The sequence below is a fragment of the Biomphalaria glabrata genome, chromosome 3, assembly GCF_947242115.1.
Source record: "Biomphalaria glabrata chromosome 3, xgBioGlab47.1, whole genome shotgun sequence".
NCBI classification, from domain to species: Eukaryota; Metazoa; Mollusca; class Gastropoda; family Planorbidae; genus Biomphalaria; species Biomphalaria glabrata.
In genome coordinates, this window is record NC_074713.1 from 15,951,622 (window position 1) to 15,970,440 (window position 18,819).

The following is an 18,819-nucleotide window of genomic DNA, read 5'->3' on the forward strand; positions in this document are numbered from 1 at the left end:
AGAAACAAGATAATAAATGGGGTTTGTATTACACACAAACTCGTAAGCGGCCCAAGCGGGTTTGTCATGCACACACTTTACGTCAGACATGAACTTGTAGAGACAAATGTCAAGCGTTTGGAAGCGGTGTTATCTTTCAAAATAGGAGGAGGAATCTATAGTTTGGTTTAGATCTAATATATGGCTCCTTTTGTCTTGAAAGGCAATGGATGCGCCCAAATGAGTCACTGGTTTTGGCTTAATCTTGAGACGGGGCAGAATCTTGTGTGGCTAATCAAGCCAATTCTAGAACGGTAGACTTTGCCACAATTCGTACATGTGTATGCCTCTGATTTAGGGCTAGCAGACAGGGCAGCTTTCTTTTTATCCCTCTTGATTAAAGCCGCTTCAATTCTTTTGTTCTCAGCAAGGGTTGTCCCAGCACGCACAGTCTGTCTCCATGCACTCCGGCTATGTTTTCCCACATACTTTCGCTGATGCCTGAGGCTCTCATGTCTCGCTTGCAGACATCTCTATATGTTAGTCTTGGGCGGCCCTTGGGTCTGACTCCTTCCACAAGCTCAGCATATATGATATCTTTCGGGATTCTACCATCTGGCATGCGGGTGACATGTCCGAGCCACGTAATCTTCTTTGTGTCAGGAGAGCATACATGCTGTTCATATTGGCCAATCTTAAAACTTCCTGATTGGAGACATGGTCCCTCCAAGAGATGCCCATTATGCGTCTCAGGCAGCGCAAGTGGAAACTATTCAATCTGTGCTCTTGGTACATGTATGTTGACCAGCTTTCACTGCCATAAGCATAATGATTCATTGATTGATTCTCTTGTATAATAGAGCCTTTATTTAGCTAAAGTTATCTCTTGGTGAATAAAAAAAAAAGTAAATTAAATTGTTGTGGTTTGTGTGTGTTGATAAGATTACAAATAATTCTGACTAATAAAAATTGATTTTTGTTTTTACCCCCCTTATTATCACTACTGTGTTCGCGTGTTAGAGTAACTGTTTAGCCTAGGGGCTATAACTCACAATCAAGGAAACATAACTCGTGGCATGGTGTTGTACACGAAATCATCATTGCTGCCTGGAGTTAATACCCTTCAATAGTGCTAAAAGATGAGGGTTAGTGACAGCATGTGCAATGATTGCGCCCCACCCAGCTATATCTTCTGTGGGCTACTTGGACTCCTGGCGTTAAAAAACAAAAATGAAATAAGATTACGAACTTGCAGGTCTAGATCAGCGATTCTCAACCTTTGGGGATTTTAAGATTACATTTAAAATGATGTATTTCGCATTGATATTTAGAATACTCGGAATGAAGCTACCATTGGGAACACTGGCGGATCCAGGGGGGGGGGCGGTAGGGGCGATCGCCCCCCCCCACTCGGCCGACCCCCCCCCCCCCCGAAAGGGGGGGGCGGACGAATTTTAGTATAGAATTCACACAATTTGTATACGAATTCATTACTTATGTTAATAATATATACTAATTATTGATATTTCGACCTATTTTTAGATTATTTCGCCCCCCCCCTCTAGTATGTTGGCCGATTTGGTGGGGTCGGGAGGGGGCGATGGTATCAATCCCGCCCCCCCCCCCCCCATAAACTTTCGAGTGGGGGGGCGGTCCAATTTCTTTGTAGAAATCACAGCTTGCTAACAGAATCAATTAAATATCTATGTGATTAAAACTTGTTATTGATATTTTAACCGATCTTTGTATTATGTCGTCCCCTGTTTGCCAATTTATCTCTACTGCCCTTCCCACCTAAACCTTTTAAGGGGGGGGGCGGTCCTACTTTAATGGAGAAATCATAGTTTGTGAACAAAATTAGTTGAATTAATATATATAGATTTATATTATGTCGCTCGCTTCTTGTATCTTGGCCGTTTCGGTGAGGTTGGGGGAGGGGGAAATTGCATGTACTGCCCTCCCCACTCTAGCCCTCTGAGTGGGGGGGGCGGTCCTATTTTTATGGAGAATCATAGTTTGTGAACAAAATTAGTTGAATATCTATATAATATAAACTACATATTGATGTGTGAACTCATTATATATTATGTCGTACCACGCTCTAATCTCAAATTTTATCAATAGTAAAATTTAAATGAAAAAGGGTTGTACCAGGTGGGAGGGGCGATTCATGCAATCGCCATTTCCCCATCGGACAAACCAATACTTTTTCTTTTTGTATTACAGTTAGGAAATTACAAAACAAAAACATCTGTCACTGATATAATTTATATATACTATAAATTAAATTCTTATATCAAGTCGCCCCACCCCTATTCTTTAATGCCAAAAGCAGAAATTGATAAAGGAGCGAGGATTAATCGTTTTCACTCTACCGCCCCTCCCATTTCCAGACAGAGTTTATGTAATTTCACATGAATTTATCATAACTATTTTAAGAAAGACTTTGCATTCAAAAAATTAAAATTCAAACGAAATTTTTCAGTATAAGAGTCACGATTGAGATGAGTTCTAAACCCAAATCATTTTTTCATAATCGCCTTTTTCTAACCTTTACTCAATCTGATATTTTTCTAGTTAAATAAATTTGGGACTAAAACTCACAATTTATACTTTGATTTTATTGAATATTATTTATTGAAGAATTTTTTTTCGTCGGAGATCCTCAAAGCCAAAAATCTAAATATGTGGGGTATCTTATCTTTTCAAGGAACAAATCGGATTTTTTGCAATGTATTAAGGGCCTATAAATTCATATTAGAATATTTTTCAAGTACAACATTATTCAAAAGGTCCTTTTTTAATAGTATGAATAATGAGTTTTAGGTCAGGAGAATACGTTTCTTCTGTGAAGTATGCTAGAAAACTCTTTTGGCGGCGGGGCTTCGCCCCGAACTCCATTGATAAATAATGAGTTGTAGATGTCAGGAGAATGCGTTTCTACAGTGAAGAATGCAACAAAACGCTTTTGGCGGAGGGGCTTCGCCCCGAACTCCATTGATAAATAATGAGTTGTAGATGTCAGGAGAATACGTTTCTTCTGTGAAGAATGCTAGAAAACTCTTTTGGCGGCGGGGCTTCGCCCCGAACTCCATGATGAATAATGAGCTGTAAATGTAAGGAGAATACTTTTCTGCAGTAAAAAAAGCAAGAAAAGATCTTTTGTCGCCCCGAACCCCACTTGGGAACCTTATAGCGCTGCCTCAGTTGTTTTGTTTTTCACCAAAGGTTGAGAAATGCCTCTTTTTAAAAATTCTCATATATATATATATATATATATATATATATATATATATATATATATATATATATATACGCACGTTTATGCATAAGGTTAGGGTTTACTGGGCATTAGGGTTAGGGTTTGGAAAAAAATCGCCCCCCCCCACTCAAAAGTTCTGGATCCGCCAGTGAATTTGGGAATGATGCTAGGAGAACTGAGGGTTCAATGAAACCATCACTGAGGTGAGCGCATGCAGAATTAACTGATATGCCATATGCTTGTATTTTCTTCATAGTTAACTGAGTAGAATATACATGTAACTTTTTTTTTTTCTTTATTTTTTTTTTTTAAAGGATACCTCAGCTTTTTAGCTTTTGACTTCAGTTGTCGAGCTGTTTACATCCTAGGAATCCTTGGGCCTTTGCCTCTTTTCTTTGCCTCTTTTTTGGGCATTGCCTCTTTTTTGGGCATTGCCTCTTTTTTGGGCTATTGGCCTCTTTATTGGCCTTTTTTTTTTTTTTTTTTTTAATAACAAAAAGATGCATATTTTATTAGTAAGCATACAAATTAAGTATTTACATTTTAAAGTACAATGATTGCAAAACATAGAATTGCATATAGTTACATTTAGGTTGTCCTAATATTTTAACGATTTAAATTGCTTTGTATATGGAGTTATTTTTTTCCAATAGCATATAACGAATATTTTTGAAATTTAAGGTTCTTAAAATATATGTGGTGAGAATGTCAACAATAGATAATTATACAGAAACAATCAAAGAGTGAAAGTAGAGACTTAAATGTTATTAAAACATTTTAAACATCGTAGTCACATTTTTTTCCACTTTGTCTACATTGCTTATGGTTGTTTCCTTTGTGCTTTGCTACATTACCCCAGTTCTTTATATTAACTTCTATCAAACGTGCATACACATCTATGTGTGTACACACTTATGCGAACATAGGCATTTAAACATTTATATTGTTTCTTTTGTTGTCTCCCTTTTAATGACAATTTTTGATTTCCTCCCTTGAGATTTGGAAAACTACTTCCTCATCATCAAGGTGGAAATCCTGTCTGCTAGAGTCAGTATATCGGGAGTTTCTGTTCAGAAACAATTTCTCTGTGGCATTTTTTTTTTTGGTCACAGGGACCAATTAGAGTCGTACCGAAAGTTATTTTATATGTATCTATATATCTATATACTAGACATATGTACATATATATATATACTTTTTTTTTTCTTGAATATTTTCCCCCTTTTTTTTCCCCCCTTTTTTAATTTTTCCTCTTCCCCTCTTTAATATATAATTTTTCTGTAGACTGTACAAGCATGTGCAATATTAACAATGGTGGTTTTGTGTTTATTTTTTTAATAAATGTAACTTTAGGCTTTCTACCATAGGTGTGTATTCTATGCGACTGTACCGCCGAGCACAGCGTAATATTATTTTTTAAGAATCAGCATTTTCCAAATACAGTAATAGAACTTCGTGGTGAAATGTTGGTAATAGTAGATAAATTTTTAATATAAAAATACTTATATAAAGTTTTAAAAAATCAATATCCTGTCTTAACAAAGTTTACATCAATACTACGATTATTTCCCTTTTTTTCTAAAGTTTATCTGTGAAACAATATAATTTCTCCTTTCATTTGTAGTTTATTTCAGAACATAAATTATTTCCCTTGCATTCAAAGTTTATGGCTGAACTATTTCCCTATGCACTTTAAAATGTATTCCTGTGCCAAGATTATTTCTCCCAAATTTCCAAAAAGATACTTTTTTAACTATTCAATTTTCAAAATGAAAATCTCATTTTGCAATCCCCCGCCCCTTTTTTTCCCCCCAAATCCTTCTCAGAATACCACCATGTATTGCGTAATATAAAGATTGGCATCGTGTGCTTGCGGATGAATACAATTCAAAGAAACTACAGGCCAGAGAACATAATGTTATTGTTTTACGCTAGACGGAAGTACTAACATATCAGGGGAATGACATGAGACTTGCACGAGCTGGTTATCATGTTGAGATGTCGTCTGCTCGGGAGATCGATGCCTGAAGAACGAGGAGAATCATAAATCTAAACAAGGCCATTTACATTAGACACTGTTATGCTAGAATAACAACACTGTAATTACTACAATAATAAACGAAACAACAATAACAATAATGAACAACGATAAATGATATCAAATATGTTATGGCACTATTCAGGGCAGCTCATTTGCCTGGACAACAAAACAAAAACAAAACAAAACAAAACTATATGGCTACAATTCAAAGTAGAGGAAAGAAGTAGATCCAGCAAATTTGTATTCCAATATCTTTTGAGTGCATGTGAACATGTTGGCCATGGATCAATCTAGGTTAACAAGAAGCAAGTGTGCATAAGACATAATGATATCATGGAACCCGTTACACTCTAGACATACACAATTAAACACTGTTTTTACACGAGTGTAGAGCTTGGACAGATCCTGGAGAAATAGCAGCTCATGAGAAAAACATTCTGTTCTGAAATAGAACAAGTCTTCATAGTACAAGTTCTGAAATAGAGTTAGCCTCTAAGTCTTCATAGTACAAGTTCTGAAATAGAGTTAGCCTCTAAGTCTTCATAGTACAAGTTCTGAAATAGAGTTAGCCTCTAAGTCTTCATTGTACAAGTTCTGAAATAGAGTTAGCCTCTAAGTCTTCATAGTACAAGTTCTGAAATAGAGTTAGCCTCTAAGTCTTCATAGTACAAGTTCTGAAATAGAGTTAGCCTCTAAGTCTTCATTGTACAAGTTCTGAAATAGAGTTAGCCTCTAAGTCTTCATTGTACAAGTTCTGAAATAGAGTTAGCCTCTAAGTCTTCATAGTACAAGTTCTGAAATAGAGTTAGCCAAATATCTACTACATTGACCTAGTAAAGCTATTATCCCCTCAAAACCAAACCATTAAACAGCGTAGGACGTAATCATCTTCTTTTTTGAAGTAACGTCTGTATTATATAAGATAAGAAGAAGTTTCCCAAAGTGAGTTCCGCGGAACCCTAGTGCTCCGTGAGGCCCGAATAGGTGTTACGCGAACTACTGGAATCATTAACTAGTAGTCCACCACGTGAATTAACCTGTCTAAAAAAAATAAGCAAGTTGTTCCGCTAAAAACTCAGAATGTGCGAAGTGTTCCGCTAAAAACTCAGAATGTGCGAAGTGTTCCGCTAAAAACTCAAAATGTGCGAAGTGTTCCGCTAAAAACTCAGAATGTGCGAAGTGTTCCGTTAATGAAAAAGATTTGGACACACTGCATTTAAAAGTGCAATACTACGAACACGCCCGTTTTCATTTACATTATTTACTCTCTAACCCCAAAAGAGCTGAGCTACGTGAAATCAGTTTTATGACGTCATTCAATTCTGTGCTCCTTCCGTTCCCCTCCAAATTATTCATTGTATTGGCGTACAAAGGAGAAATGGCTCTCACCACTCCTTGTTTGCTGAGAGGTTATTTTCTCGTCATCCCATTGTTCCCTGGAGTCTTCCATTCAATGGATACTATTGGTTCATTGCCACAAACTGCACACACGTAGACAATGTCAGTTAGAATTGTTTGGTGATATAACCGTTTCCATAGCAACCTCAAGCTTTGTCGATGGCCGTGCGAACATTTTTTTTTTTGAAAATCGCGTAATAAAAGCAAGTGAGGGAGATGGAGAACATTGTGTGTGTGCGTGTGTGTGTGTGTGTGTGCGCGCCCGTGTGTGTGTTTTGCATATTTATTTGTTAATATGCAGCTAAAAAAAATGTAATGTGACATAATCCAAATTCCTAAGTGGAATTAAAGTGATATTTAGCACTGGTTATCTGCCTATTTCTATATGCGTATTTTAGTGGTAATGTATTCCTTTATATCGGCATTTTAGTGGTTGCTTTGTTGAGGTTTGACTCGAATGGAAGTATTATTAGCTGACCTCATTTATGGAATAAATAAATATAAAGAATCTTTCTATCATATGATCTAGTCATTCCAGTCTAAACTAGCAGGTATAACAATGAATTAAATCATAAATTTGTTTTAAAACAAGATTACAAAGACAACTAGTACAGACACACAAACTCAAAATCGGCCCACGAAGTGGTCCACCCAGGCAGGTAAAAAGGCAGGTATCAATATTTTCAGAAACAATATCATAATGAAATTCTATCAAAGGCAAATGACAGAGAAGAATGGAGAAAGAAGGTTGACATATCAGGTTGACAGACAGACCGCACAAAACTAATAGTGTCTTTTCCCCTTTCGGGGGCCGCTAATAAAAATCACAATAGTCGGGAAAGACATTTACAATGTTGTATGGCCTTGACCTAGAAATAGGCCTTCTAAGTGTGTCACAGACAAGACTTAGCTAACAAGTACATGAATGTACGCTATACTTGGTTCAGACATCATGTGTACATCTGTACATCCCCTATTGTCACTACTATTAGGTGACATTTGACAGTGCATGTTAAGTGTGATTAAAGATATCTTGTTTCACTTGAGCTGGTGTCCTACTTTTTATCTCGTGGGTCTACGTCATTCAGCACAGCACAACAAATAGTATTAGTAATCAATGAAGACTCGGATCAGCAGATAGGTAAGATATACATTAAACTGGCAAATCCAGCCATAAAGAGATACATATTATATTATACAAGTCCAATGAAATATTCTAAGTACACAATTGATACAAAATCACTGCATCAACTACGTTAGACATCCTTACATCTCGAGAACCTGGCCGCTACTAACTGACCATGTGATTACCGCCCCACAATTCAAATGTGGGTTCTTGTCTCTCTCGTGAAACACAAATAGAGAGTTGACTTCGTGCTTCGCAACTCATACATTCACAATGGGCTATAATTAATGATGTGACACTTATTGACCTCTATCCTACTCAAACTTTATCTTAAGTGTTACGACACAAGACTCTTCGAAATAATAATAGACTCTCAGGTTATTACTCTATAAATACTTTAATATTACAACAAGTTATGTAAATCCGAACATTTCATTCCTCTTCCTGTCAATTACTCCCGGCTTCCCCTTTTCAACATCCTTTCTATTCATTACACAAATTCGCACCATTATTCATGCACACCATGCTGCGCTACGACCGTAACACCCCCCTTGTTTGTTAAGTTCGATGTACATCGAACGTCTTTTAAATATCAAATACAATTATAAATCACTGTTCAATATAATTATATTATCTTCATTAATTCTCATTCTTTTAAACCAGGTAAAAACCAACGACAACAAAACCCTCCAACAGCAAAATTAAATATCATCATTCTTTACATTATTATTTTAGGTTCAAAATTACTTATATCCATCTCAATGTATAATGTCCAGACTTCCCCAACGAATCAATCAGAGTAAATCTCATAATTCACAATTATAACTATAATTAACTTGGTAACTGTAATACTATATTTTACATTTCTAACAATGGTTTCATCAAATTCTCAATATAACACCATATATTAATATCTCGACACCTCACACATGTAACAAAGCTTCGTCAATCCATACAGTCTTCGATTACATATACATGTAATATGTGTATATTTACAAAATGTTCCAATCTGTTATAGATGTCTATTCATTACACTGCTATTCATTGTGTTCTCACCGAAATGATTTTACTGACATTATTCTTTTGACCAACCAACAGAAACAAAATTGACGTGGCCAAGCTCCTTTCCTTACTTCCATTTCTTTTCCGTCTTAGGTACACCGTGATAATGTGTCCGCTATCACATTGTCTTTCCCTGGTATTGTCCTGACCTCAAAGTTATAATCCATAAGTTGCAATGCCCATCTGGCTATTCTGTTGTTCCCTAGTTTATTTGTATTAATGAAGGCCAAGGGAGCGTGATCCGTCCATAGTTCAAATTTAGCTCCCATTAGGTAGAACCCTAATTTTGTTATACACCATACAATGGCTAGTCCTTCCTTTTCAATGGTGGCATATTTCAACTCAGCTGCGGTCAGTTTTCTACTCACATATAAAACAGGATGTGGGACACCATTCCATTTTTGCATTAGACAGCCTCCTATTGCAATGGCTGATGCATCTGTAGCCAAAATAAATTCCTTAGTATTGTCAGGTAATTTCAAAATCGGTGCCCCAGAAAAGAAAGTTTTAATTATGTCCAGTGCTTCTTGACATTCCTCCGTCCACACTATAATGTTAGGTTTTCCTTTCTTTGTTAGATTTGTTAGTGGTTCAATTATTTCTGAAAAATTTGCGATAAATTTTCTATAAAAGTTGCATAACCCCAAAAGGCTTCTAATTTGCTTCTTTGTCTTTGGTACCTTAATGTCCAATATTTTTGATACAGTTTCTTCCAATGGTGTAATGTACTCATTTTTAATCTTATACCCCAAAAATGAAATTTCACTTAAGCCAATTTTTATCTTTGTTGGTTTCAATGTTAAATTGTTTTCTTTGATAATTTTAAAAACCTCTCCAAGGCTTTGTATATGCTCCTCCCATTGCTCACTAAAAATGCATATATCATCTAAATAACAAATTGTGTCTCTTCTATGGCTCAATAATTTGGCCATCATTCTGTTAAACGTGGCTGGAGCATTTACCAAGCCAAAGCTCCTCACATTCCATTGATATATGCCCGAGGGTGTCTTAAATGCCGATAATGGTTTAGCTTCTTGTTTTAGAGGTACTTGCCAGTATCCTCTTGACAGATCCAACGTGCTAAAAATCTTTGCATTTTTTAGCTTAGTAAACATTTCTTCTGCTTGTGGCATTGGAAATGGATCAAATTGTGTGACTTTATTCCACTGTCGATAATCCACACACAATCTTAAGTTGCCACACTTTTTTTTAACAAGCACGACTGGTGCAGCCCATGGTGAACTAGATGGTTCTATCACTCCAAGTGTTAGTAGCTCATCAATTTCCTTCTGTAATGTTTCTCTATGGTGTAATGGGATCGTATATTGTGGCAGTTTATTCGGTACTTTGCCAGTTAACTTGATATCATGTTCTATAATACTTGTTTTCCCAGGTAAATCCGTAAAAATATTCTTATACTCCTCAATTAGTGCCTTGATTTCTTTAGCTCTATCAAGAGAAACTCCATCCACCGTGACATCCTTCCACGTTTCTGTTGCCACTGTCTCTATTGGTCTAAACCTTTCCTCTGTCTCCATTTCTTCCGTCACACAGGCACTCATTGTCATTGACTCATCTTTACTCCTTTCTTCACTTCTTTGTCTTGGTGTAAATTCTTTTAACAAATCCACATGAAATATTTTTAACATCGAATCAATGTCTATTTCATAATCCATATCGCTAATTTTCCTTGCTACTTTGTATGGTCCCAGCCAATTTGTGCCCGAAGCATTATTGTTATCCTTATGTAAGACCAAAACATCTTGTCCTACCTCTAATTCCGTCATTTTTCTATGTTCATTCACTCTGGAATGTGCTAAATCATTTCTCTCTAGCATCTGTCTATCCGCTTCTTCACATGCCTTTATAATCTGATTTCTAGTTTCTGTCACAATATCATAACTGTCATTAGTTACTACATGATCCTGTGGGATTATCAAATCTTTCAATATTGTCATTGGACCTCGTGGATTTCCTCCATAAATCATTTGAAATGGTGAAAACCCTGTTATTTCATTACGACTCTCCCTGTATGCAAATAGTATTGACGGTATTGCCATATCCCACTCTTTGGGTTTATCATCCATTACTTTATATAATGATTTCTTTAGATTGACATTAAAACGTTCACAAGTGCTCTGTGGATAATACGAGGTTGTAAACCTTTGCTGTATCCCAAACATGTTCAAGAATGTTGTAGCCAATTGACAGTTGAATTGAGTGTCCCTATCTGACAATATTTCTCTAGGAAATCCAAATCTTGTAAACAACGTATATAATGCTTGTATTATATCTCTGGCTTCAATTCGTTTGAGTGGGATAGCTTCCGGCCATCTGGAGCACACGTCTATCACAGTTAGGATATAACGGTGACCCCTATTTGATACCACTGGCATTGGACCGATTAAATCAATCGCTATTTTACTAAATGGTCTATCTGGTAAATCCATCCTTTGTAATGGTACTTTTATGTTTCTTGCTCCTTTTCTAGAACATAGTTGGCACGAAGTCAAATAACTTTTTATGTCCTTATTAATTGATGGCCAATAAAAATTCTGAAATATTCTTTGTTTCGTTTTGTGTAGTCCCAGATGTCCTGTGTGTGCTATATCGTGTCCATTTTCCATTACAAGCTGCCTGAATTCTCTGGGTACCACAAACTGGATTACTTTTTTTTCATGCCATTCAATCTCTCTAACAAGAGTTCCTCTTTCTACATAGAATCTTCCTCCTCTACCTCCTTTCTTTGCTAATTGGAGTAACTCTGGATCATTTTTTTGTTTTGTGATAAATTTTTCTTTGTTAAATCCTATGTCTTTGATTTCAATTGTTTCTGTGTTTTCATGTTGTTCTTCATCTTGCTCTTTTTCCTTAGTTGATAACTCGAACAACTTTGCCAAATCTCCTTCCTCCACATCTTTACTACAGGATCGAGTAGTGGCCATTCCACAACAATTTTTCCAAACTGCTATCTCATTTTCCGTGCACTTCTTTATGTTTGGTATACTGCCAATAATCAAATCAATTTGATCATGGTCTATAACACATGCCTCTACGCTCCCGGTATAATACGGTGTTTTAATGTTCACTCGGGCTACGGGTAATCGAACTGTTTTACCATCAAACATAATACATGCTTTGTTTTTTCCAGTATATTCATGATCTTCAACCAATTTTCGGTTTACTCCAACAATAGTGCTTCCAGTGTCCCTTATCGTTCTTGCAGCCTTATTTCCTACAAATGTTTGAAAACAATCTAGACTTCCCGAACTCGACAATAACGACAAACTTTGATCTCTTCCATTTCTTCTGCCATCATATCTTCCCTGTCTGTTTCCTTGATATCTCCCTCTGTAGCTATTATACTGGCCTTGTCTACTATCTATTTGGCTCCTTCCTTGTCCTCTAAACCTATTCTGTCCTTCATATCTAAATCTTCTATTGTTGCTATAACTGTCTTGTGTTTCTCTAGCTCTATTAAATGCTACTATTTCTTCAATATCGCTACCTCTGTTTAACTTTTTTTCAGGATGTGCCACTTTGTAAGCCCTTATTAATTTTACAATCTCATCTACAGATTTTGGCTTTCTCTCCAGCAGGAATATTTTTAGTTCGTCCTGACTCTCATAAATGACTTTATCCAGCATAAGAAATACCTTTAGTCCATCAAACGTCTTCTCTATTTTTGATGACTCTGTCCAATTGTCAAAGTAGCTATTCATCTTGTCTAAAAATGTTTGGGGATCCTCGTTGGTTTCAATGGTGCAATTAACATATTGTTGACGATAAAACGCCTCAGTTTTTCCAAATGTTCGTGGTAATTGCTCCTTTACTATTTGGTAATTATTCTGATTCATGCAGATCTTTGACGGTACCTCCGCTGCAAATGACTTCGATAACAAAAATGTCCATTTATCTTCAGGAAAAGCCAATTCTTTCATTTCAATTTCAAACTTCTTTAAGAAAATATCTATGTCTATTTTATTCTCATCAAACATTGTACCTTTATATTTTGACAATTTATTTCCAGACACGTCATTTTTCTTTCCAGTACCTTGCTCTTCAGCTTTTCCTTTTTTTATTTCCAACTTTTCTTTCTCTATGGCTAACCTTTCTTTCTCAATAGCTAGCTTCTCTTTCTCAATTTCTTTATCCGTAAATAATTTCTCTTTACTGATAGCCAACTTCTCTTTCTCTATTTCCTTTTCCATGACTAACTTCTCTTTCTCTCTTTCTTTTTCCATGGCTAACTTCTCTTTCTCTATTTCCTTTTCCATGGCTAACTTCTCTTTCTCTATTTCCTTTTCCTTGCCTAGTTTCTCTCTTTCTATTAATCTTTTTTGTACATATTTTCTCAGCTCTGCTCCTTCTAATTCCAATAGTCTCCCTTCTTCTTTCAAAGCAACTATTTCAGCTTTATCCGCCATTTGTAATTTTTCTTTATCGAGTTATCTGGCCATATCCATTAAATATATTTGATTCTCCTATACTTAATGCCTGGAAACAATGTTCATATCTAAATGTAATGTAATGAACCAAACGTTTAATGTTACTCGAATACAAATATGTATCTACTTCCCGTAATACTCTTCTTCCTGCTGGTATAACTTCCAATGCTAGTGTATATTCTCCGCCGGTGATATGAATCTTTCGTTGTTTGTCTATATGCCGTGGTCAGTGTATATCCGTTGGTCCTAAATGGGCACTGTTCTCCACCGTAGTCAAAATTCACTAGTGTTGCCCACAGCAGTGCTAATAATCGTACAAATTTCCATTAATATTGAATGTTAAGGGTTATTGTTGAGAACTATGACCCGCCAGACCAATGAAGATGTACGTTTTCACATTGGTGAATGTAGAGAATGGGCCGTCATAATAATTATAATGATATAAATCTAGATTTAAATGTTAATCCAGTTGATTAATTCAGCAATAATGTTTTTAGTTAAGTTTCAACTAAAGGTTTATGTTTACCAGTGAGTCTAGTACATAGCTTTAGAGATTTAGATGACGCTAACTTTCTCAATCTTAATAGATCTAGAGATCTAGAGATTTTGTTACACTTTGTAGTACTAGTAATACCTCCGTAGACAGGAATTAGATACCGTTATAACGCAGGTCTTGCCTTTTCCGTTGGGCGCCACTTGTTACGACACAAGACTCTTCGAAATAATAATAGACTCTCAGGTTATTACTCTATAAATACTTTAATATTACAACAAGTTATGTAAATCCGAACATTTCATTCCTCTTCCTGTCAATTACTCCCGGCTTCCCCTTTTCAACATCCTTTCTATTCATTACACAAATTCGCACCATTATTCATGCACACCGTGCTGCGCTACGACCGTAACATTAAGCAATGCAAATATTTCTTAATTCACTGACTATTCTTTGGGCATAATTAAACAAAAGTGATATATTCCAACTCTTAGTTGTCACCTGAGTCGGATGTAATATTGTGCAGCTTCACAGGTAGGACTGGATTCGGACTTGACAAGGCCCTAATCTGGTTCAGATTATTTTCTTTTCTATTTTTTTTTTTTCAAAATGATTGAATATATCCTTGGATTCACTTTTTTTTTGGAATCCCAAATCAGGCCGTAAGCTATCTCTTTGTTGTTGTTTTTTTTTGCCTATAAGTAAATCCAGCACTGTTCACAGGGCCTGACCCTTAGAGTGGTCTCCATATCTCAAAAAATGGAAACTTCTTAACACAAGGTAAATGAGATAAAATGTACAAGTACTCTATTTCTTTATTGATTTGACATGCTTTTAGATGTATTGATATTATAAAGTGCATTGATAATAAAGCCTGAAGAGGGTAAGGGCTTCCACAATCCTGCCTAGGGCTGCCACTTACTAAACTCCGGCCCTGGTCGTTACCTTTTTTTTTCTTTGGTTGTGTGTGTCAGTGATAATAAATGCTTACTTACTTACTTACTTACTTACTTTTACTTACTTACTTACTTACTTACTTTTACTTACTTACTTACTTACTTACTTACTTACTTACTTTGACTTAGATCGCATTGGGCGGCAAGCTGCCTCTATAAAGATGTCTATAAAGATGTCACTGGCAATGCCTGAAGCCTCTTCCCCCCTGACGTACACTGCTCTGAGGTCCTCCATGAAAGAGTGGCACCAAGTTATTCGATGACGTCCCTGTTTTCGCTTTCCTCGTATTGGCCTCCATGCCACTGAAACTCTTGGTATGCTTAATTCATTCTGTCGGAGAACATGTTCCTCAAACCTAATGCGACTCTCGGTCACAACCTTATTAACTCTTTCTCTCCGTAATTATTTTTCACATTCCAACGGAATTCTTTATTTTGCTAATTAGTATTTGTCTACACAGCTATGATTAAACTTGAACAACTTTTGTGTTTGTCACCAGAAAATGTTTTATTTGGTCTAGAATTAAAGGGTTATGCATGCTCTTTATATATACACTAAGTAAAGTTTATTAAATCAAACATGAATTTAATTTAATTAGGTCAACTCAACGATGATATCGTCAATTAGGAGAGAAAGAGTTAAGTGGCCGAGCCCCAGTTTGGCATAGGATTTCTTGGTTTGAGACCAGATCTCTATAACTGGCTCCTAAAATCCAGCCATCTTTGTTGAGCCACATTTAGTCTTTTCTAACTTTTGGCAGATGACTTCCATTACTCGCATGTACACATTGCTGTTGGGGTGACGATTGTGTTAACTAGGTGGATATTTGTCTCAATTCCAGTAGCTTGGCTTGTCCAAATAGGCTGCAGCCTTTGAAAAATGTTCCCTGCCTTTCTGCACGCTACTTCATGGGAGGCATCCCCATCGTTTGTTGTGATGCTTGTTCCACTCTTAAACCTTTGACTCGGGGGGGGGGGGCATTTGACTTATAATAAATACGCTTCCAATGCTTATTTTTAATTTTAAGTTCAATACCAATATAAATTCAAAATTTAAACTGATTTGAACGTAAATAAGAATATTTGATTCATCTTTATGGAAGTTGGTTACTAAAATAAACAAAATATCTGGGTTTATTTTGGTAGCAGCATAAACATCAAGAGTAAAAATTCTGATGGAAAATAACAACTTGAGTGATCCCCTGACCACCACTGTCTGGGGGTGGGGAAGGTAGGACTGGTAGGGTGCATTGTTTGGTAGACACATTCGTCCGCTTGCACCAGCTGACCTCCAACGTATTTTTCAAGGGTAAACGTTGAAGTGACAGAGCGGGATGAGGGTGGAGTGGGGCGAACCCCTCTGGGCCTTAGTGAGTGAGTTTAATCCAATAGAAGGAACAGAAAGAGCTCAACGCAAATACTGTTTGGTTTTTATTTATTTGCTCCCCTCGTTATTATTAGTATTATTATTTATTCGGTTGATGTTGAATTGATGGCCGAACCACGTAGAGAGCTTAAGCTCCTACACAGAGCTCAGTGGTGAAAAGAATCGTGATGTTACATTTTAAAACTCTCGCTGGGATTCAAAAGTTGTAATTATTCTTTAATACCATTCACAAAGTCTTTAGACCGCCATCGACATGGGAAGTCATAAGGTTAGAGTAGGAAAGGTAAGAAAATAAGAATGAGGACAAATTTAGATAAAACGAATAAAATTTAAACATTTTTATGGTAAGAACTGCACAGTCACTATTATATATATATATATATATATATATATATATATATATATATATATATATATATATATATATATATATATATATATATATATATATATATATATATATATGTGTGTGTGTGTGTGTGTGTGTGTGTGTATGTATGTGTGTGTGTGTGTGCGCTCACATTTATCTCCATTTCCTTTATATATAAAATAATTAACTACTTTTCTTTATTTATTAATTCCTGTGCTTTCGACGGTATCTGGAAATTTAGGCACCGGATATTTAGGCACCGGATATTTAGGCACCCGGAAATTTAGGCACCCGGAAATTTAGGCACCCGGATATTTAGGCACCCGGAAATTTAGGCACCCGGATAATTAGGCACCCGGAAATTTAGGCACCTGATAATTAGGCACTTTTTGACAAGGCGGAAAATTAGGCACCGGATAATTAGGCACTCTTTAATTAGCGACCTTAATTTTGAAAGTAGTTTTAAAATGTTAATGTATCCTTAGGCTATGGGCTATTGGTGACGTTATAAAAAAAAAGCAACTATAACGATTCTAACTGAATTTTCATGATATAAAAGAAAAACAGACAAAACGAGGAAAAAAAATGACAATCGTGAGAATGTGTGGAAAAAATGACTCCGGATTAATAGTCATTATAAAATATAGACCTCACAGGATTCAGGAAAGGGGAGGTAGAGTTGATTCTCTTCTCATTGCTTCAACTCCTTAGCACTTCCCCCTCTACGCACTCCCACTAAAGGGAGAGGATTTGTCGCGGGTAGATGTTGAGCTAGGTCGTGAAAATGACGCAATGAGTCTCAAGGCTACACACTGGAGTACAGGGCAGGGTACAGCATTGAACATAACTGCTAAAATGGAAGTCTGGAGAAATTGTCTTCTTATAGTGGGAATGGAAATGAGCAGAGTGGATTTGCTTATAGGAATTAAATATGTTGATAAACTAAAGTAGTAGGCCCTATACATATTTTATAATAGCATTAATATCTATTATCAACACTCCTTCTTTTATATTGTTAATGGGTAACCCCTTTAACAAGATCTATTGTGGAAGTGTATAGGTGTGTTACGTCCTTCAAATGTGGTTATTAACTTTTATTGAATTAATATGTAGATTTATGTAATATAATATTTATATAAATAGCAATGGAAATCGCAAAACGGCTAGAAATTACGATAAAATATAATGTTTTGAAAATTTAAAAAAAAGTTTATGGAGAAGACAGATGAGTTAAAAATTTAAATATCATTTTTTTTTGGAATATTGGTCTCTTATTAATACTTACTCTGCTTATAGAAGATTGTTGATGTTCCAATTTAACCCCGCCTTCTCTATCATAAACCAAATATATTTACTACAATTTTCGAGAAGGTATGATTCCTCCATTCCTTTTGTGTTCAGTAGGCCTACCTTATACAATTATTTTTTTCTTCAGAATGAAAAAAAAAAACGACAAAAAAGGTTTCATACACTCATTATTAAACACACACACACACACATATTAAAACAACAACAACAAAAAAAAAAACACTCGTCTCCCTAACTTTCAAAACTGCCGATGAAATTTAACTATGTTCATTTCCCTTATATATATTATTATTTTTATTACTGTTCTTATTATTATGATGGTTTTAACAGAAATGTGTCTACCAAAGTTTTTGGAAGGCTTCTAAAATATAATCCCCAGACTTCCATTTGAACACCTTTGTGTTTCCATACCCTTTAGTCCAGTGTGTAGCCTTCAGATTCACTACGTAACTTTTACGACTAAGTTTACATCTACCTGCAAAAAATCCTCTCATTTAAGTGAGAGTGTGTGCGCCCCCCCCCCGCCCCGCCCATCCCATTTTAAGAGTACGACCCCTCCCTTTTCCACAAGCAGAGGGCGATTGCGATTATATTTATCACCAACACGCCCCGACATAATAAAAATCTTTTATAATACTTTTTAATCCTAAGTATTTACATTAGTAACTAAATATTTACACAATTTGCATAATCATCAATTAAAAAAAACTCACCAGTCAACCTTAGGGGTTGGTGATGGACGGAAGCAATGAGCGGTGAATCCTCTCTACCTCCCCTCCCCTGAAGGCTGTGATGTCTATATTATATAATGACTCAGGAGTCATTTTATTTCCACACATTCTCATGATTGTCATTTTCCCCATTTTGTCAGCTTTTCTTTAGTTAGAATCGTTATGGTTGCTATTTTTTGATAACGTCACCGATAGCCCATAGCCTAAGGATAACATATACGTTAACATTTTAAAACTACTTTCAAAATTAAGGTCGCT

The 18,819-nt window shown here is 36.0% G+C and overlaps 1 protein-coding gene across 1 annotated transcript in view; it reads left to right on the plus strand.

The window, feature by feature from the left end:
• The window catches only part of LOC106065639 (potassium channel subfamily K member 12-like), a 134,676-nt gene that overhangs the window by 68,057 nt on the left and 47,800 nt on the right, over nucleotides 1–18,819 (plus strand). The window lies entirely within an intron of this gene.